Source organism: Apis cerana, linkage group LG8, assembly GCF_029169275.1.
Source record: "Apis cerana isolate GH-2021 linkage group LG8, AcerK_1.0, whole genome shotgun sequence".
Taxonomy (NCBI): Eukaryota; Metazoa; Arthropoda; class Insecta; order Hymenoptera; family Apidae; genus Apis; species Apis cerana.
In genome coordinates, this window is record NC_083859.1 from 7,837,687 (window position 1) to 7,859,472 (window position 21,786).

Sequence of the window (21,786 nt, forward strand, 5' to 3'; positions counted from 1 at the left end):
AAATTAAAATTTCGCGAAATTCATGTGTCGTGCAATTCATTATTCGGGATACTCGATACTCGGTTTCGGAATAATTATTTCCTTTTTCTTTCCCTTTTTTCTTTTCTCGGGGAAAAATTGCGAGGACGGTACGTGGATGTCGAGGATCAACTCGCGATTTAAACGCACGCCGCGTTCCAACGCGATAATTAAATGTTAATTAAGCGAGATTCGCCGAGTTAGTTGGCCATGATTGGCCGGCCGAGATACGCGTGTTTAAATCCACGATGTTATTACTCTAACGAGCGTGATGACTCATTTACGACCGGATGGAAATTCGCGAAGCTGACTGAAACTTTAGAGAAGGGGGTCTCGGTTCGGTCACTTTGCTCCTCTCTACATTTCACGTCTTAATCATTCGTAATTTCTGCGTACACCGTATCCGAATTTCATCTGCCGAATATAAGTAATTCTCTCTCTCATCCTATATCATTAACAAATTAATCATTAATTCACTTGTAATTTGATAACGGCTATCTCGCGAATTAAAAAACTACATTTTCCACGGTTCCAGGAAATTGTTCGAGAAATTCTTCCAGTTTCATCCTCGTTTCTTCGTCCAGATCTCGTTTCCAGGAACCGGCCGACGCGTTCATCCTTTTTCTCTCTCTCTCCTCACCGCGAATCAACAGCCGGGCAAACGACTGTGACCGGCCACGTTCACGGGTTATTAAATTGCTACGAGTTTGAACGCGGAGAGAAAGAGAGAGAGGTACGATCGCGCGAAAAACCAAGGCAATTATCGTTAAAAAACGCGGGCAACGCAATCCATTTAAGGTGGACGCGGTTTTTCCTCGTTAAAATTATGCGAGGAGGTGTTTTCCTTTCGCGAGCAATTTCACGACAATTACCGCTGGCTGGCAACAACAATCGGCCTTCCGTGGCCTGAGGGGGCTACTGAATAATTCGTCCCGTCCGCTCATCCTTTCCCGAGCCACGTCGCAATTAACCGGACGGAAGATCCACGGTCGATAGCGCGAAAGTAGCGCTAATTAATTAATTCCCACTTTGCGAGTAAAGTAGACGTTGTTGTAGAGAAGGGGAGGAGACGATCGTCCACGAATGATGATTGTTTCGATCGATCTGCAAATTTACCCGATTCTCTCGAACAAATATTTTCCAATCTCTAATGATCCTGCAACGAATTTCGTAGAAATTCTCATATCGAAAGAATTTGGCATGATAATCTCGCGAATCTCTATGGAATCCCTGGTGTATCGCACAATTCACGAAACCCTTAATAGAATCTTTGGAAGCCGCACGCGAGACCCATCAGAATGCGAAACTTATGCGGAATATTTATCGTGAATATGAATATTCCCTCTCCTCGGATTTTTCTCTTCCTTCCTTCCTTTAATGCATCGCTCGCATTGTGCGCTTTTTCCTTCGAGTCGTGCGAAAATTCGTGGGGGGAGAGGAACAAAAGCAGCGGGCTCGAACGGAGGGGGTGGAAGAAAGAGGGCGAAGGTGGGCAGGATTTTAACAAGAATTTCGCTCGGAGCTCGCGAGGAGGAGACGAGAGATAGGAGGAGGAGGGAGGGGAGCTGGGAATACCACGGCCGGCTCTCCCTCTCTCTCCTTTCCCTCCCTCCCACGCCACGGGTCCAGGGGGTGGCTAACCCATCATTATCGACAATTTATCAATAGCCAATAATATTATATTAAAGCGGGCCGGGGCCCGCGTTCCGCAGCGGCGTGGAAACCGAAACTCGCGCGACGCCGCCACTCGCCCTCGCCCTCGCCCTCCCCCTCGCCCTCCTCACTCCTTGACCCCGGCTTGGCACGCCAATGCGCCCGTATTTATGTTGCCTCGAATCATAATGTTTATGTTGCCGCAGGGGCGAGGCTTTAATCAGATCACCGAGACCTCGCCGGTTACCCACCACGTGAGAATCCCCTTCCATCTTTCTTTCTTTCTTTCTTTCTTTCTTTCTTCTTCGGGTGGTGGCTGGTCGTGTGGAAGCTGTTAACCCTTTAACGCTCCTCGATTCGTGTGTATGGCAGATAAATGTGCTCCCCATTTTTTATTTTAATTTATTTTTGTCGTTATTGAAAGTTAAGTAGGAAAGTATGGTGCGTTTGACGCTACTTTTGTATTTTTAACGTCAAAGTGGCTTTGGTGCTAAGCCTTTAACGCTTGTTTGTGAACTGTGCAGTAGTAGTTTTTTAATTTATTTCTATTATTAAAAATTTGTAGAAAAGTATGTAAAATATGACGCTCGTTCTGTTAACAGATTTTTATTTATTTTTTGATATTCAAAATACATCGGATATAGCTCCTTCCTAGATAGTAGATTTAAGTTTCTTTAAGATTTCTAGTGCAAGTTGTCGATTTGACAGGTGTATAGGAATAACAAATATATTTCCCAATTAATCGTTTGAATTTATCTTTATTATCGAAAGTTTACTCGACATCCCCATTTTAGATCATCTCGATTCACTACATGAAAATCTGTCTTCTTTTCGAGGTCTCCCCTTCGTAGAAAAAAATCTTCCTCTTCAATTTCTCCCCCAGGATTCCTTTTTCGAGTAACTCGTTGAAAGCTAAACAATTTGAAACACGCAACACCGACGCTTGTACAAAAGATAAATACATGGCACTTGACTTATTCATTCATCTGAAATTGATAAAGTGTAGAAATACAGTAAAAATCTCTCTTTGAATTATCATAAACACTCTCTCGATCACTTTTTCACTTTTCTACGCCCCGCTTATTTTTATCGTTTATTGTTGCGGTTTATTGGGGAGAAAAGGAAGGAAATTTGAAGTAGAAGACTCGGGTGGGAGAGGAATCCGATTAAGGCAGTGGCGGGTTACCATCTAATATAAGGAAGGCGAAAGAAGGCGGGATAGATAAGATGCAAAAATGAGCCGGTTAACTCTCGTAGGCACGCTCCGACAGTATCCCGGTCATTACGATATTTACAGGGGAGCCTTAAAGAGGCGGTAAAGCCAGCCAACCTTCCATCCGCTTTGCATACTATTTTACTCGGCGTAGTGACACAGACTGTTTGCTCAGACGAGATTCTTTTAACCCTGCGATCGCTAAATTTAAATCAGCTGATCGTTACTACTCTGTCACGCTCATCAGTCGAGTTATTACGAATTAAAAAAAGCTGTGTGTGTATATATATATATATATGTTTCGTATCATCTTTATTACAGTGTACAATTAAGCAATAGAAAATGTAATAATATATTTCACGAGGTAATTCCTTTTCTCATATAAACTTTTATTTAGATTCTATTCGATGGATATTTAAAGAGGATTGTTGCTTATTGAAGAAAATCGGTGAAAAATTGAGAAGATAGAATGCGAGGGATTCTATTCGAAGCGTATTTGAAGCTTATTCTTGGCGGGTGTTTGTCAGAAAATCGGCGAAACGATGTTAGCGAGTTTAGAATCAATCTCCCCAAACATTCTGTTTCGATTCCCGCAAGCGCGTGTTCGTATGATTGTTGGCGAGGTGTTTATCAGAAAATTGGTGAAAAATTGAAAAGATAGAATCTGAGGAACGGGTGGGTTAATTTACAAGAGCGATCACGATCGCGCCGATAATCGCTCCTGTCTTGGGATATAATTTAGCGGTAGTCCACACAACAGACCGATCTCTCCAATCAACCACTTAGCCCGACGATGTATTTACGAGGTGTTTCGTAATTTTCTCTAATTCGACTCGTGGATCCTCGTCCTCGAGCACGTGGCTCGCTTCCGTTTTCAACGATCGCCGCGAAAAATCCTCCTCCTTATCCTCCTGCACCGAGCGTTACGGTTTAACGCGATTCGTCTTCTCGAGGGGAGGCGATACGATCTGCCTACGATAGATCTTCATTCGATGATCGCCTCGATAACCATCGAGATCCAGCCGGATAGATCCCGCCTGATGAATGGCCGTTTTGTGGGTTTTCGAAATTTGACGAGAACCTCTATCTCTATCCATCTAACTGTCTATCTATCTGCCATATTGCGCGACCAAATTTCCAAAGGTAAGCCCGGGTTAATTTGTAGAAATTGTAGATCGAGGGGATCCTGTGATGGGATCGATGGATGGGATCGGGTTTTTTAAAAGAGAGCATTTAATTTCTCTCGATAATTATGAATATCGGAAGGGATTTTTTTTTTTTACAAGTTTTGGAAATTTGACTTTCGATATCCTCTTCGTCCAACGCGATCACAACGGATTTTAAATTTTCGCCGTTCCCTTGACTTCTTTTGAAAAAGTCGAAGAAATGAAGATCGTGGAAATCCCACTCCTCGTCGTTGCTCGTACTTAGACCGACCGGCAAAAACACAGGTTCCCGATCGCCGATATATCCGGATACACGGTGGGAGGAGAGGGAGAGGGAGAGACTGGTAGACCGCGTGTCTGAAAGGATGCTAACTAGATGCTCGACCCCGAAAAGGGCTGGCTCGCCTCGTCGTTCCTTCCTCTCCTCATCCCCCTCGTTTTTCTTCTTCTTCTTCTTCTCCTCCTCCTGATATCTCCTCGTCCCCCTGATGCTCTTCCTGTTCCTCTTTCACGGCGGCTGGCCGGGCCCCTGCATCCAGAGATTAAAAAGTTAATGGGGGGGCGTGCTGTGGGGGCGTGCTACGTGTACGTGGTGCCGGGATTTATGTCTGCACCACCGAGATATCGTTCCGCTCGAACGCCAATAGGCACTGCCTGCCTCGTTTCTAAATCTCTACCCCCCTCTTGCGTCCTCTCGTGTACTCGACATTCGCGAAACGAGCCTTCCCTCCTCACCACTCCTCCTCGCTCGCTCGTACGCTGCTTTATTTATTATTCGATCACGTGTCGTCGAGTTTAATTTTTTTTCTCTCCTCTCTTTTTATATCCGTCGCGAATTCGAATTCGTCTCGGACGAAAATGAGACGAGAGACGATCGCCCCTGCTCGTTCGGGTGACTTCGGCCCGATTCGGCCGAGCTCGGGGACGAAATCGACCGATAATTGCCGAAAACGACCGAAGCGTTCGTGTCCGTATTGCTTCGCGAAACGATCGTCGCGATTTATTTACTTATTCGGGGAAACTTGCGGGTAAATGTTCGACGAGCAGGGGAAATGGAAATGATATAACGAACAATCGAATCGCGTAGAAGAAGTTATTATAGCGATTATCGGCTCGTAGTATACGAAATTGAAATTGTCGTTAAAGGAATACTTTTCGGGGGAGGGCTTATCTCTTATTAACTCTTCTCGGTGTTCGATCAGAACACAGATGTTTGAAACCGTGACGATTCTCTTGTTGCCAGTATCGGATTCGGGGATTATCCATCGTCAGTGGATCGTGACCCACGGGATCCTCGATCCTCGATCCTCGATCCTCGAACCGTGGTTTCAGGTAAAAAATTAGATCCGTTGTTGCTCGCGTCCACTTCCATCGCCATCCCATAATCTCTCAACTTTCCATTCCATTTTTTCCCCCCTTTTAATTGCCGATAATTTATATACAGGGAAATATTAGATTCGTGCGAAACCGTATTAAACCAGACGAACCTCCCCCTCCCCCCTCCCTCCCCCGCCCGTCCGTGGCCTCTGAGACCGAGGAGCGAAGGGGGAGGGGGAGTAGGGTGGCAGGACAAGAATGGAAGGGGGAGGAAGCCGTCTCTCCAAGGCCTGTAATTATTGGCAAACATGAGCACCGCGGCCCATAAGATTAATTTTTACGCGAGATTGATGCCGCGGGATCGAACAGGGTATCGACTGACGGCCGTTAGGGGGAGGGGGAGACTCGCCTCTAAGGGGGTTCCTATTCTCTTCCCATCCCTTTTCCCTCTCTCCGGAATTTCTTACGTGTATCCGTTTAAATTCCAAGACTCGGATTTTTCCTTGAAGCTTGCTGCAACGGGCAGAGTGTTGTTGGATACGAAGCGTGAGTAGGTAAAATAAAAGAGCTTCTTTCTTTTAACTGTAATCGTTAATTATAATTCGATCGAATAATTTATCTTCGAAATTGGAAAATCTAGATAAACGTTTCACTTTTCTCTCTAAACTCGAAGAGAATTTCGGATATAATTTTACGGTAATTTCGCGTTTTTCCCCAATTTCACGAAAGAAAGAAAATTGCACGTTGTCGATATCCAATCCAACGACGGTTACAATTATTTATCTTTTTCAGGAACGAAAAGTCAAAATACACTGAATATTATAGTAATAATAATATTTCCCTTCCAAACTGTGAAAATTAATCAATTCTCATTAATTTCCACGCATTTCGAGACGAATTCGGGTAACCAGACTATTGCAAATTATTGGAAAAGCGGGAGGGAAGAAGGGGAGGGGAGCGTTCCGCGAAGTTCATTACGTCGATACGCGATCTCCTTCCCTCCCCCGCCCCTCGGAGCGAGGGGAGGCCCTCGAAAAGGCTCAATCTCCGGTGTTGGCCGAAATTCTCACGGCTCTCGTAATTAAAGCGCTTGTGCTTCGAGAACCGCCTTTGCCTTTCCGCCGAGATCGATTAAAACCCCCCGATCCCCGAAATCCCGTATTGCACGCGCCTCGAAACCAAGTGGAACCAAGAGAAGAGAGGAGGAAAATTCGAGAGGAGAAATTTTCGAATGACCTCGGTGAATTTAATTCGGTGAAATTGAGAAGAGGAGGGGGAAGGATTCCGTGTCAGTGGATCGGATCGCAATTATCCCTCTGGACGGGAGGGGAGGACACCGCATACGTGACGACGACGACGATGATGACACGTTTGCATAACGAGCTCGAGCCTCTTCTTGCCTCCTCCTCGTTCCTCTTCTTGCGTTTCATGCGATCGAGTCCAACGCTCTGTAAAAAAGAAAGGTATCTTCATAAGAGGCGAAGAAGGGAAAAGAAAAGTACGAAATTCTTTGAAGAAATTGATAAATATTCACCACCTCCTCTTTCCACCGTGCCAGGGAAGAAGCTAACGCTCTACGCCGTTAAGGAAAATCGAGCGTTGGATTCCCCCTTTTCCCATGGGAAGGGGCTCCCTTCCATGAATAACACGGTTGACCATTAAGACAAAACCCGACCTCTGCCATAACTCTCCATAGATTTATAGTAGCCGTGCGCGACGAGGGAGTGGGGGAGGAGGAAAGGAGCGTTATAATCCTTCTGGTGGCGGCGTCGTCGTCGTCGTCGTCGTCCTCCTCCTCCTCCCTTCGGTCCACCTCTCCCCCCACGCCGAGCGAGAGGATCGAAAATACGGGCGTGGATAGATAGAGAGAGAGAGAAAGAGAGCCGAGCAACCTCACGAACGCGATACATTAGCATCGAGAGACAGAAAGCGGAGAGAAAATGTGCACAGGGTTTGCATGCGGTTGGTGTCCGCGCCGTCACCATCGTGGAATATATATATATATATATATATGTAAAAGAATCAGAAGAGGAGGGGAGGTGGTGGCTATAAATATCGGCTTATTTACGGAGCGTTAGGGCCGAGGCCTTACGCAGCGGGGATAAATTCAGCAAAATGCCCATTTAATTAACACCTTATTTATTGAGACGTCGAGGCTCGTGGGCCCTCTTTTCCACCGGGGGCCCACAAAAGAGATCCCCCCCTCGGTCGGGAAGGTAGGGAACAACAACGGGCACCGTTGTAACCTCTCGTGCAACTTATTTACTTTCGCCGTGTTCGATTCTCCCTTCCCCCCACTTTTTTCTCTCTTCTTCTCTTTTTCTCTTTCTCTTCTCGTTTAAATCAAAGGAACGTGGCACGTGAAAAGAGCGTCGAGTGGCGGCGGGAGGGGCAGGAGAGCGTTTGGAAATGAGAAAGGGATGAAAGGGACAAAAGGTGGGCACGATTGGTTGAAGGGGGTGGAGGATGCTTGGGGATGGAGAGGAAGAGCCGTTGAAACGGTCGCGCGTGGAACGAGCGATGCTCATTTCTGCGATTTTTTCGGGGGGAGGAAGGAGGGTGAGATACTTTGGGGCAATTGTAAATGTTTTTTCTTTCTTTTTAATTTCAAGGGTGATTGGTCACAATTTTTCTTTCGTAGATTTAGTGTTTCGAGATCGTGTTATGGTGTTTTTAATTCTTGAATCTGAAGATTCGAAGTAAGATTAAGTTACTTATGATACTTGAGGTAAAACGAAATACTTAAAATAGTCATAAAAAATATTATTTTCTTTCCTTTTAAACTATCTCTAACCTTAATAATCGATGCGTTCCTATCTTGTGATGGTTATTACTAGTAATTCTACAGATTTCAGAATCCAAGAAACCAAGTGTAAAGGAACGAATATAAATTCCCAGACCAGCATCCAATAATCCATGGAACACTGCATCTCATCAAGTAAATTTTCAGATCTGATCATGGAATCATTTTCCAAAAAAAAAGCATGAATTTTAAAATCCATCCCCTACTTCTTTTAAACGTTACATATTTAAAATATAAATATAAATTCTTCGAATACCAGAATTTCTAGATGCAGCGATCTGTATAAAACACCGCGATATATCTCGAGCGCAGATAAGTTCCCTTTCATGCATAATCTATGCACAAATTCTCAATCTCGAAAGCAGATTTCTCGCGCCTGGAGAGGAAGATGGGGGTCGAAAAAGTTTTCCTTCGTAAGTCACCGTTATGACAGGCGAAATCGCCCGCGGCGGGTCCTTTACGAGCCCATTTCGGGGGCAGTTATCCGGGTGTTCAATTATCCGGCCTCGAATTAGAACCTCGTTAAATAATCGTCGGTTAAGGGAGCAGCGGGGCGCAAAGTGGCCCGTCTCGATCCTGTTCCCCCTCCTCTCTCTCTCTCTCTTTTTTTTACGAGGTTCAGGTGCCACTTTTCTCGAAGATTCAGCTGCTGCTGCTCGCCGATGTCTTCTTCTTCTTCTTCTTCTTCTTCTTCTTCTTCTGTTCCTCTTGCCACTACCGGGTGGTAAAGTACACCGGGACCGAGGCGGGCTCGGTTACACCTGCTTTGCAAAACTCGGACGAGAGAACTTACTCCGCGGTGCGCAATTTCCTCTCCTTGTTCCTCCTCTTTGTTCGGGACGGGGCCAGGTCTTCTCCTTTCCTCGAGATCGAGTTACGCGCGCAATTAATAAAGATGAAAGCCGGCCAGGATAGCCGGTGTTTCGAGCCGAGTTGCTGCAGCGTGTATCAAAGCCGTATCGATAGCTCTCCGTTCAACTGTGTGCGAAAACGGTGAAACGCGATACGCGCAATGATAATTTAATTTTTCTTAAAAAGAGGGGGAGAGTATTTAACTTTCGCATCGGTGTTAATTCGAACGGACGATTCGTTCCTCCCAAAGAAAGGTTCTTTCTTTGTGCTGTTATTCGAAGAGAAATGAAAATAATAATCGATATTTGGAACGATTGTAAAGTGAAGAAAGATAACACCGTTACATAAAATCGCCTGCAAAGGAAACAGGTAAGTATAAGAATTTAAAAGATTTTAAACGATTCGTTTGGTTAAAAGAGAAATTTACAAATTTGCAAATGGAGGGGTGGAATCGTCGATCGCGAGGATTATAATATTGGGCGAAGAGACAGAGGACGGTTGGACGAAACGAAAACTTGGCTAGGTTCACCCAACGACTCGAGGCAAGGACCACGGCCGTCCACAAAACCGAGTGGATTACACCTGCGCAGCTGCCCGGCCGGGCAGGTGAATCCTTGACTCACCTGAGCACCTTAGGTTCCAGCGCGCAAACCTGCCCACGGCCACGGACACGTTGACACGTGTAAAGAAAAATACAGGCTCGCGGGCCCCGGGGGAAAAGTGTCTTCGAGGACACGGGCAGGTGATATCAATTGTACGAATTATGCTTGATCGACTTACGAGAGAACCCTCGTCCCCTCGGGCACGAGCCACTGGTTACGTCGTTTCCAATTCTCGTCGACGCAGCGTTGGCGGGGCGAATTCGATACGCGCCGATTTCTCCGTCGCTGGAATTTTTTTTACCAATTCTAGGCAATTTTACGCATTTTCGCCAACATCGTCCAATGTTTGCCGGTTATTTCGATTCTCGGCAATTTTTGGAATGTTTTTGGAATGTCGATGGAGCGAATTGAACGTTCCAAGTCCAAAGTCTTTGATGAAATTTCAGAATTATAGGGAATTTTGAAATCTAAGATTTTCGAGTTTTAGGGCTCGAATCTTTGAATCTTCGTTATGGAGTATTCTGACTCTTTCATTCGTGAAACTTTAGAATTGTAGGGAACTTTGAAATTTTAAATTTTTGAATTTTAGAGTTGGAATCTTTGAATCTTTGTTATCGATACAGAATATTCTGAGTCTTTGATTTATGAAATTTTAAAATTACAGGGAATTTTGAAATCTAAGATTTTCGAATTTTAGGAATTTTTGAATCTTCGTTATCGATGGAGTATTCTGAACTTGGAAATTTTTAATTTTTGAATTTTAGAGTTGGTGTTATCGATAGATTCTTTGATTTACGAGATTTTAGAATTATAGGGAATCTTTCTTATTAACCAACGACTAAAAATTCTGAGATTTGAATTTGAATTCCTTAATTATAAAATCTCGAGGACGCAGTTTTGGAATCTTAAACCTATGAAATTCCTAAGAAGCTCACCTTCGCATTTCTGAATTACGCGTATCTCGAAACCCCGTCTCAATCCACCGAATTCAAACAGAGTAGAGTACGCACTCGAAGCGCCGACAGTCTATTCAGCGACTAATGAAAGCGTACCAGGCCTCTAAATTTCCACGCAGCTGTGCCCTACATTCTTTTCTTTTTTTCTCCCTCCCCCCCCTCTCTCTTTTCGCAATAACTCGTCTTCGATCGGCAAATAAAAGCGGCCCTGTATCGATCTATAATCTGACCGTAAGCTCTCCATTCTCCTCTTTCTCTCTCTCTCTCTGGCACACGCATGCAACCGACCACGGGCCTCCGCTTCGGCCGGCGCGTATACCGGCCAATCTTTGTAATTATAGAGCAGCCGCGCGTCCCATTAGCTCGATGGCCCTCGGTGCACGGAGGAGGACGAACACGCGAGCGAGAGAAGAGGAGAGGAGAACGTCGTATCGCTCGTATGTCCACCACTGACCAGCTCAACATCCTCCGACGACTCTGTCTCTCCAACCGATGAAAAATTTTACCGGTTCATGAAAGCGGGCTTGGTGCGATTCTTTTTCTTTTTTTTTTTTTTTTGAAATGGAAAGGAAATTTTTTTGAATTCGAAAGAAAAGGTGATTCGAGGGGGAATAATATGGGAGGGGGGGAGAGTGATAAAGCGAGTGAGTGGCAGTTGACGACGAAAGGTATATACGTGAGGGACGATATGCCTGTAGAAGCGGAAGTCGGTTGTAAACCAGAGCAAAACTGTTCACGAGGGAGCGTCGTTCACGCACGCTGGAACACCGACAATGGTACTGTAAAACACGAGCTTGTGCATTTACTTGTATGCCAATGAGAGGTTGCCCCTCCGAGGAGGTGTTCCTTGCTCGCCGACACTAGTCGTTACCTCCTTTCCTGATGTCATCATTTCAGTCGTCGACTCGAGGTTGCCAACGCCTAAGGAGAGAGGCTGTCCAAAGGCTGTTGCGCTGCCAAAGTGGTGGATATCGAACGAATATATCTTTATACTTTTAAATTCATTATCCAGAATTTTCGTTTATTACATGTTATTGCATAAGAGGATTCTCGAGTTTCAGATACAGTCTTGGATAGATTGCATTTTTGGATCTTTGGATTGGAATACGTTTAGATTATGGGATCTATGAATATTCGAGTATCTTGAAGCTATTATATGTTATTTTATATTAGTATTCTTTAGTTTTTGAGGATTTGGGATAGTTTGGATTGAAATACATTTAAATCGTGAGATTTATAAACGTTTATATGTCTTGGATCTATTTTATATTAGAATTCTTGAGTTTTAGGGTTTTTGGATTTGGAATAGTTTGGATTTTAGGATCTTTGGATTGAAATACGTTTGAATCATAGGATCTATAAACATTTATATATCTTGGATCTATTCTGTACTATTTTATATTAGAATTCTTAAGTTTTTGAGGATTTGGGATAGTTTGGATTGAAATACATTTAAATCGTGAGATTTATAAACATTTATATATCTTGGATCTATTCTGTACTATTTTATATTAGAATTCTTAAGTTTTAGAGTTTTTGGATTTGGAATAGTTTGGATTTTAGGATCTTTGGATTGAAATACGTTTGAATCATAAAATCTATCAACGTTTAAAAATATAGAATCTGTTTTGTATTGCTCTGTATTAGAATTCTTTTAGAGTTTTAGAGTTTTTGGATTTGGAATAATTTGGATTTTAAGATCTTTGGGTTGAAATACGTTTGAATCATAAAATCTATGAACGTTTAAAAATATAGGATGTGCTCTATATTATTCTATTAGAATTCTTTTAAAGTTTTAGAGTCTTTGGATTGGAAAGTTTGAATTCTAGGATTGAAATACATTTAAATCATAGGATTTATAAACATTTATATATCTTGGATCTATTCTATTTTATGTTAAAATTCTTAAGTTTTAGAGTTTTTGGATTTGGAATAATTTGGATTTTAAGATCTTTGGGTTGAAATACGTTTGAATCATAAAATCTATGAACTCCATTAGAGAATTCTTTTAGAGTTTTAGAGTTTTTGGATTTGGAATAGTTTAGATTCTAGTATCTTTGGATTGAAATACATTCAAATCGTAGGATCTATAAATATTTATATATCTTGGATCTATTCTGTACTATTTTATATTAAAATTCTTCAGTTTTAGAGATTTTGGATTTGGAATAATTTGGATTTTAAGATCTTTGGATTGAAATACGTTAGGATGTGCTCTATATTACTCTGTATTAGAATTCTTTTAGAGTTTTAGAGTCTTTGGATTTGGGAAAATTTAGATTCTAAGATCTTTAGATTGAAATTACGTTTAAATAGAATTTATGAACGTATCAATTCTATACTAGAATTTTTAAGTTTAGAGTTTTTGAATTTAAGACTTTTGAATCATATGAGTATTTAAGAATTCTTCAGTTTCAGAGTCTTTGGGTTTGAGATAGGGTTGAAATTCACATAGTCCTCGATCGAAAGCGGAGTGCAACAAAGATAAGGTTGTCGAGGATACAAGAAGAGCAATCCTGGGTTGATTCGGGCGTTACCGTGTGCGACAGCGGCAACATTATGTGAGCCTGTAATTCATTGGTTCCGCCGCAGGTGTTTTGGACGCGAGTGCGGCTGTGAAGCAACTATTAAATCCCGATTTTATGCCCGATCACGTGCTCAAATCTTCTCTCTTGCCTAAACTTCTAATTAAACGCAATTTCAATTCGCCAATCTTTATCTATCGTCCCCCGATCAATCCAAAACGATTCAAAATTGCACGTTCGAAAATGATGGCGAGTCCCTCGAAAACTCACTCGAACGGAATTCGATCGTGTAACGACGCGATCCGTTCGGATTCGGTTGCGCTATATACCGTTCACCCTTCGTTCCTTTTTTCTTCCCTCCCCTCCCCCTTCCTTGACGGTGTTTTAAACGCGTCGTCGCGTGCTCCACCATTCTGCCACGCGTCGTCGTCCAGCAGGTGCGTCTACCTGTCGATCCAACCGCTTTCCAACCACCGACCAAATATTCCGCGAATATATCGGCGGTTCTGATTCTCTTCTTCTTCGTCGAAGCGAGAATAGAATTAATATTTATTCTAAATATATATATTGGTGGAATATTTCGTCAGTGGAATTGTACGATTGCTACATCGTGGAATCTATCTCGATGTCATACGCGAAATATTTTATTGCATAAGACAGCGTCTAATTATCGATATTTGGCGTGGCACGAAGGATATTCCGTCGCGGAAGCATTACACTGTCAATGTTGAATCGCGGAATATTTCGACGATAGCATTACATTGTCGAAATATATTGCACCGCGAAATATTTCGTGGATTAGCACTGAGGGTATTGGAATATTTCGGTGTTGCGCGAAGAATATTATGATAGTGTCGATAGCCTGATATTATGGATATTGTATCGCGAAGTATTTCGTCAATGGCGTCGTACCAATAGTAATATCGTACCGAGGAATATCTTCACCATGGTATTATGCACGAAATATTTCATTTGCAACGTCGCACTATTAATATTGCGCCGGGGAATATCTCGACAGTGGCATCGCATTGTCAACATTTGCATCGTGATTTTGCACGGAGGATATTGCACCGCGGAATATTTCATTAATGGTTTTGCACGAAAAATATTCCATTGTGGAATATTTGAACGATTGTATCGTACGTACAATTGTTGTTGTCGAATATTTTGTCGGTGCATATTGCACCGCGGAATAATTCTTTGTTGGAATTGCTCGAAAAATATTGCATTGGAATAATTCTTTGTTGGAATTGCTCGAAAAATATTTCCCCGCGAAATAATTCTTTGTTGGAATAACAAAGAATATTGCACTGTGGAATAATTCGTTGATGGAATTGCGTAAAAAATATTGCACTGTGGGATAATTCGTTGATGGAATTGCGTAAAGAATATTTCGTTGTGGAATAATTCATTGTTGGAATTGCACAAAGAATATTTCGTTGTGGAATAATTCTTTGTTGGAATTGCACTGTGAAAAATATTACACTGTAGAATAATTCATTGATGGAATTGCATAAAGAATATTGCACCGCGTAATAATTCTTTGTTGGAATTGCACAAAGAATATTGCATTGGAATAATTCATTGTTGGAATTGCACAAAGAATATTGTATTATGAAATAATTTGTTGTTGGAATTGTGTAAAGAATATTTCGTTGTGGAATAATTCTTTGTTGGAATTGCGAAAATATTACACTGTGGAGAACGAAGAATATTGCACTGAATAATTCGTGAAATAATTCGTTGATGGAATTGTATGAAGAATATTACATTGTGGAATATTGGAATATTTGAACGGTGGTATATATTAAAATTATTATATTGTCAATATCGTGACTTTGTAGAATGAAAGATATTGCATCGCAGAATAATTTCGTTGCACGAAAGAAATTTCATTGCGGAATATTTATATAACCGACGTATTGTATATATAGAATTGTAGTACATAGAATATCGTACATCGTGGAATATTTCACTGATTTTGCACAAAGAATATTGCACTATGGCTTTGCACATAGGATATTGCATCATAGCTTTGCACATAGGATATTGCACTGTGGAATATTTCGTTGGTAGCTTTGCACAAAGAATATTGCACCGTGGCTTTGCACGTAGAATATTGCACCGTGGCTTTGCACGTAGAATATTGCACCATAGTTTTGCACGTAGTGCACCGTGATTTTACACATAAAATATTGCACTGGCTTTACACGTAGGGTATTGCACCGTGGTTTTACACGTAGGGTATTGCACCGTGGTTTTACACGTAGAATATTGCACCATAGCTTTGCACATAGGATATTGCACCGTGGAATATTTCGTTGGTAGCTTTGCACAAAGAATATTGCACCGTGGCTTTGCACGTAGAATATTGCACCATAGTTTTGCACGTAGTGCACCGCGATTTTACACATAAAATATTGCACTGGCTTTACACGTAGGATTTTGTACCGTAACTTTGCACGTAGGATATTGCACCGTGGAATATTTCGTCGGTGACATTACACGAAGAATATCGCGGAAATAATTTGGACAATGGCTCCACCAATATTTCGCCGCAAAGTATTTCGTCACTGGCATAGTACTAATATTACTATAATATTATATTATCGATAATAATAATAATCACTGTCAATATCATCATATAAAAGCTACTGCAGCTTTTCACCAATATTCCATCACAATTCGAATATATCGAAGAATATTACAAAACACGATATCATTCTTATACTCTCCAATCGATAAATACCAAATACAAGTATAGAAATTATTCCGAATAGAAATTCGGGATACTTTTTCCAATCAAATGAGACCAAGATTCCGCAATACAATCCTCCGTGTCTTAAAAAAAAATTGGAAAACTGGCAACGATATAATTAACGATCGACAAGAAAAATTTCCAGCTGTCGAGGCCCATTTCCTCCCTCGCCGCGGGCAAGATTTTACTCGTCTCTCCTTCCTTCGAGGATTAACGAAATAGAGAAGTAAATAGAAAGGGATTTTCCGCTTCTCACCTGCCTCCTCGATCCCTCCTGAGTTTGCATTTTGACTTCCTAATCGGTCGAAAGTTTCGCACCTGCTTTCCAATCGAGCTCCTCTCCTCCTCTCGCTCCCCTCCCATCTCCGCCTCATTCCGCTCCTCGATTAAACCGGGCAATCGTTAAACTTCAATTAACGTGTATATACCGCCAAAAATGGACGGGGGCCCCTTTCACGGTTAATCGATTTATCGGGCCCGATCCGGGGGCCCCGATGATACATAATTAATCGTCCCGAGGAGAAACGAAGGGGACGACGTTGATGCGCGGGTTTATTTACGCGATAATCGATCGAAATTACGCCCGGTTGTGAAAATGCGTGTCGTTTTGTTCATTGTGTTGGTGCGTGTGCACACAGTGTGCAAGATTATTTTTCTTTTTTGGAAACGTGTCGAAATTGGGGCAATCGAGAAAAGTGTATTATTATTATTAAACATCAAGTTTAATCACTTTGCAAACATATCCTCCGATTGTTAAATCGAATTTGGGGTATTATAATAAGCCACACCTCTTCTAAATCCTTCTAAAGAATTCATTATCTTACTCTCTCTTCACGCAAAATTTATGTATAAATTAAATTTAGGAGAAACCCATTACACATATATATAGATTTATAAGAAAAATTTTTCAAATTAAATTATCCGCGGGAAGAAAATTGATTGTAATTCCCTCCTGATTGATTTTATATCCTGAAAACTTTTCCAACGAATTAATTTCGACGATTCCTCTCGGACAGGAATCGAGTTGAAACGAGAGAGTTAATGGTTACTCTTTTTTCCTTTCTTTTCTCCCTCTTCGAAACACGCTATTTCCGTCCACCCGACTAACCGTCCTCTCGTATCGCTCGATGGAAGGTGGCGCGCGGTGACGATCTCTCTCCCGTCCGCATTACCTGTTACTTTGCCTCCGCCATCGGTAATTAGTTCAGCTGCGGAGACGCGTGCCTGCATGCACCTGCACCTGTCCACGAGAGGACCTTCCTGTTCGTAAATGCCGCGCAAACCGGCGGCAAGGGCCGATAAAATTCCTTTTTCCACCAAAGGAAAACTCTTCGCGAGTTAAGCGGATTTTAAGAAATCTCAACGAGACTTCTCGACTCATACATTGACGCATGGATCATACATTGATTCCTCTTCGAGTTTTGCACGATTTCCTTGCTCTGCCCACCCTCGGATTCTTGGCACTCGTCCAACTGGCTCGGAGAAGGGGAGAGGAGGGGGAGGAAGAAAGTTGGAGTTCGTATACAGTATATAGATTCTGCTCAACATTCGGTTATATTCGCAGGTGTTCCGCTGCTGGCGAAACACGGTGAGCTCTCGCTATCGCGCATACGCTCGGTGCGCAATAGACGCTGCGCACCGCGATAAATCTCGGCCACGATACCTATCTCTCGGCGACTATGCAAGCCAGACGGTTCTTCCCTCGTCGACGCGGGATCGCCGTCCCCAACTCGTCGAACCTCGATCGTCGGCCCCTCGAGATATCTATCCCCCCTGGAATTTCGCTAACTCTCCGTACTTCCGCGTGCCTTCGCTCTCTCCCTGCCCCCGCCTGTAACCGGAGGACTCCCCTCCACAATTACAATGCTTCGTTTTCGAAAAATCCATCCAACTTGTTTGGCAATTGTTGCTTGAATGTTTTAATGTGGAAATTTTGAGAGGAGAGTTTTCGAAACTTTGACGTAAAATGGGTTTAGATCGTAGTAGGTGAATGTTCAAGTGCCTTGGATTTATTAATCATTCTATGTTAGAGTTGTTTTAGAGTGCTTGGATTTGGATTCTAGGATTCTCTTTGGATTGGAACTCGGTTGGATCTGTGAATGTTTAAGTACTTGAATTGAAAAATGAATATCTTTGGATTGAAATACGTTTGAATCTATTCTATATTATTGTATAATACTCTATATTGGAGTTTTTGAGTTTTAGAGCCTTTGGATATGGAATACTTTGGGATCTTTGAATTGAAATCGTAGTTTGAATCATGATCTATGAACGTTCAAATATCTTGGATCTGTTCTCTGCATTATTCTATATTAGAATTTTTGAGTTTTAGAGCCTTTGGATTGAAATATGTTTGAACTATAAAATTTATGATCACTCAAATTTTAAATCTGTTTTATATTATTCTATGTTGGAATTCTTAAGTTTTAGAGCTTTTGAAATAGGACGTTCAAGTATCTTGAATTTGTTCTATATTACTTTATATTAGAATTCTTGACTTTTAGAGCCTTTGGGATCTTTGGATTGAAATATGTTTGAATTATAAAATCATTCAAATATTAAATCTGTTCTATATTATTTTATGTTAAAATTCTTAATTTTTGGAGCTTTTGAAATAGGATCTATAAACGTTCAAGTATCTTGAATTTATTCTATATTACTTTATATTAGAATTCTTGACTTTTAAAACATCTTGTGATGTTAAAATTCTTAAGTTTTAGAGCTTTTGAAATAGGATCTATAAACGTTCAAGCATCTTGAATTTATTCTATATTTATATTAGAATTCTTGACTTTTAGAGCCTCTGGATTTGGGATCTTTGAGTTGAAATACGTTTGAATCACAGGATCTATAAAGTATTTATTCTATACTATTCTATATTAAAATCCTTTTAGAATCTTTGAATTTGGGATAATTTGGATTGAAATACGTCCGAATCATCTTGGATTTATCTTGAGTAATCCTTTCTATACTATTTTATATTAGAATTTTGGACCGAAATCAACTCAATCGAAATTATTGGGATGTTAAAATACATTGTCTATTCGACACTTCGAATCAACCGGAACTACTATTCACTTACGTATCCATTTAATCAAAAGAGAAATTCTTCACACGGCACTCAACATTCTCTTAGAACATATCCGTAATAAATACTCTGAAGAGCAAGGTTTGAACGATAGTTCTACTCCTGAAATGGGCGCATACTTACCTCAGTCACGAAAAGGGCGGAGGAAATTAAGGGCACGCGACAAGCGGGGCAAGCTGGCGCGAGCGCAAGCTGCAGCAGCCTCCAATGCAATCGTATGAATCACGCGGAACGCGACCAAGCTATCATTACGCGTGGTAATCACGGTCATTTGTCCCGACTGTTCTAATTGAGAGCCGATATCGAGGCCGCACCTTTCTTGCTGCTCTCCCGTTTCTTAATCCGAACTTTGTTAACAAGTTTGCAACAGGGGCGGGGAGTGGAGGCACGTTGTGTAATTTTCGCTTCTGGCGTATTCAAGAATTCGAGGTTCGATCGATAATTAAATATTCACGATACTTCTTTTTCGATATTTCGAAATTGCCAATTTGCATCCGTATAAAATTGTGTTATTTAAATGGTACGTGAGCTTTGTATTTCGGGTATATAAATGTATAAATGATGGATGTGTACAGAATTGGAGAAATTAATTCTCTTATTCTCGTTTTATAATAATCGAATATCACTTTTAATTTTTCCTTCATTTTGATCTGTTCACAGGCTCGACACTTTGCTGGACAATTTGATGACAATTCTATATGGGAGCGATAAATAAATCTACATATTTATAATTTAAGGATTTATAAATATAATGAAAGATTGAATAAAAGAAACCTTCCTTTATCCACTCCACGGAATTCCAATTTGTGATAGAATCTTACGTTCTTGATGAATCTCGGATACTTTCGGATACATATTGTCCTATTAGTCTGGGAAAGGGTTAAGGAACTGAACTGTCGAGAATGTTTTTCGATACGGCAAGAAACTCGTAGAAGAGAAATACGCGCAACACCGAGACCGAGTCGGGGTTAACGATTATTGCGCGGTAAATAACCACGATCCACCTGTGCACGCTTGTAAAACCGACAGAGCGCTCCATTGTTTTACATGGATGATCGTAAAGCATAACGAGGCCGCGAATTTCCGTGCACTCCCGCCAACGAATGGCTGTCCACGAGCTTATGCTATTCGTTGCTGAGAGATGCGCGGAGAAAAATAGAAGAGAATATGAAGAAAATAAAAAGAAAAAAGGAAATAGAAACAATTGCACAATGTACCTACAGTTGGTCACTTTCTATTCGTTTATCATTAATCTTCAGTTTACAACTTTTCATCGTCCCGTTCCATTTTTCTTTTCTTTTCTTTCAAAGATCGATGTCGAGCCTCTTTTTCTTACTTAAACAAAACAACGTGATGCGTGTGCGTACGCACGTTTCCCTGGCAAGCCGTGGAGAGAAAGAGCTCAAAGCAATATTATTTAACCGTTAAAGTCAGTCCTCGTTAGGCTGTGGCCGATAGAGGCGTGGGTCGTGTCGTCGTATATTAGTTCGGAAACGCCTCCTGCGGGATCGAGAGGGGTGATGGCACACGAGATTAATAGCCAACGGGTCAAGTACGCCGGGAGGAGACCTCTACCGAGCGATGTGCTCACCTTGGAAAGTAAGATGGAATCGAGAAACGTGCGTTTCTCTAGCGCGATATTTATTTCTTTACGCGGTGGAATCCTCTGGTGACCCGTGGTGAAATATTAATTTCACGCCGAAGCATGGATAAATTTCTTCGAGTCTTTTTCTCGCGTGTCACTTCGATCGTTATCGATAGAGATGGAAGAAGATTAGAGTTTAGGTTAGGTTGTGCGCGATAGAAACGTTTTACGAAGATATTCGATTGTTGCAAAGAGTTTACAAAGTCGATCGACGGCAATTTTTAACAAAAACGAATGTAATAACACGAATAAGAAAGATTCGACGACAAATCGTTTACACGCGTCGGAGACGTCGATCGGGAGAGTAACGATGTTTGTTACGATACTGTTAAAGAGTACCATCAGATTTTTCTCCGATAAGATCACACGCAGCGCCTTAATCAGAGTAATTGTACGATACTTTATACATTACGCTAAGTAATTGCCGCGTCTGTATATGCGCGTTTATGTAAGACCGCGGAGCGAACAATGAGGGTCCTCCCTTCCCCCTCCTCCTCTCTCGATTACGATCGTCTTGGAATAGCATTATATACAGCCGCGTCTACGAATCGCTCGTAATTAACGCCGTGCTCTGTGAAAAATCCGAATAAATTGAACCGATATATCATAGCATTCCAGTAATCTGATTAACAACTTTGGCGATGTTGGATCGTCAAATATATTGGATCGTCGGGATTGAACGTGTAAAAAAACGAAAGAGATCGATAATCAATACAGTACAAGTGCAATTCGTTAAAGCGAAATAATGATCGTAATGGTTAAATGATATTCGCAAGGCACAATTGTGATTTGGATTATTCGTGTTGGATTATCAGATTAGCGGATGCTTTAACGTACATTAAGGTGGATTTGTGCACAGTGGAGTATATTACGACGAATTAATTCGATCGTTGTAGAATTTATCGTACTTGGAAATAAAAAAAGTAACTACGAATATATACTATAATTTATATTTTCTAATCTTCCTACTTATATTAGCATATTATATTCATAGCAGTACGATTATGTACACGAAAAAAAAAAATACGTCGAAATCTACATCTTTACACGTACAAAAAATACGAATCAAGGATGAACGTGCATTTACAATTGCATTTGAACACGAGTTTGATAAATTTTTATCTACAAGTTTCCAATTTGCAAGAGACATTCTAATAAGTACGAGAAAATTCTTCGTTTTTATCTTCTCC

The 21,786-nt window shown here is 41.4% G+C and overlaps 1 long non-coding RNA gene across 1 annotated transcript in view; it reads left to right on the forward strand.

Moving 5' to 3' along the window:
• Positions 1 to 21,530, forward strand: part of LOC114578259 (uncharacterized) — a 39,210-nt gene extending 17,680 nt beyond the window's left edge. Inside the window, exon 2 of the long non-coding RNA XR_003699052.2 lies at positions 19,612 to 21,530. This is a non-coding gene — a long non-coding RNA (uncharacterized LOC114578259). The remainder of the gene's footprint in view (positions 1 to 19,611) is intronic.
• Positions 21,531 to 21,786: the final 256 nt, after the last annotated feature.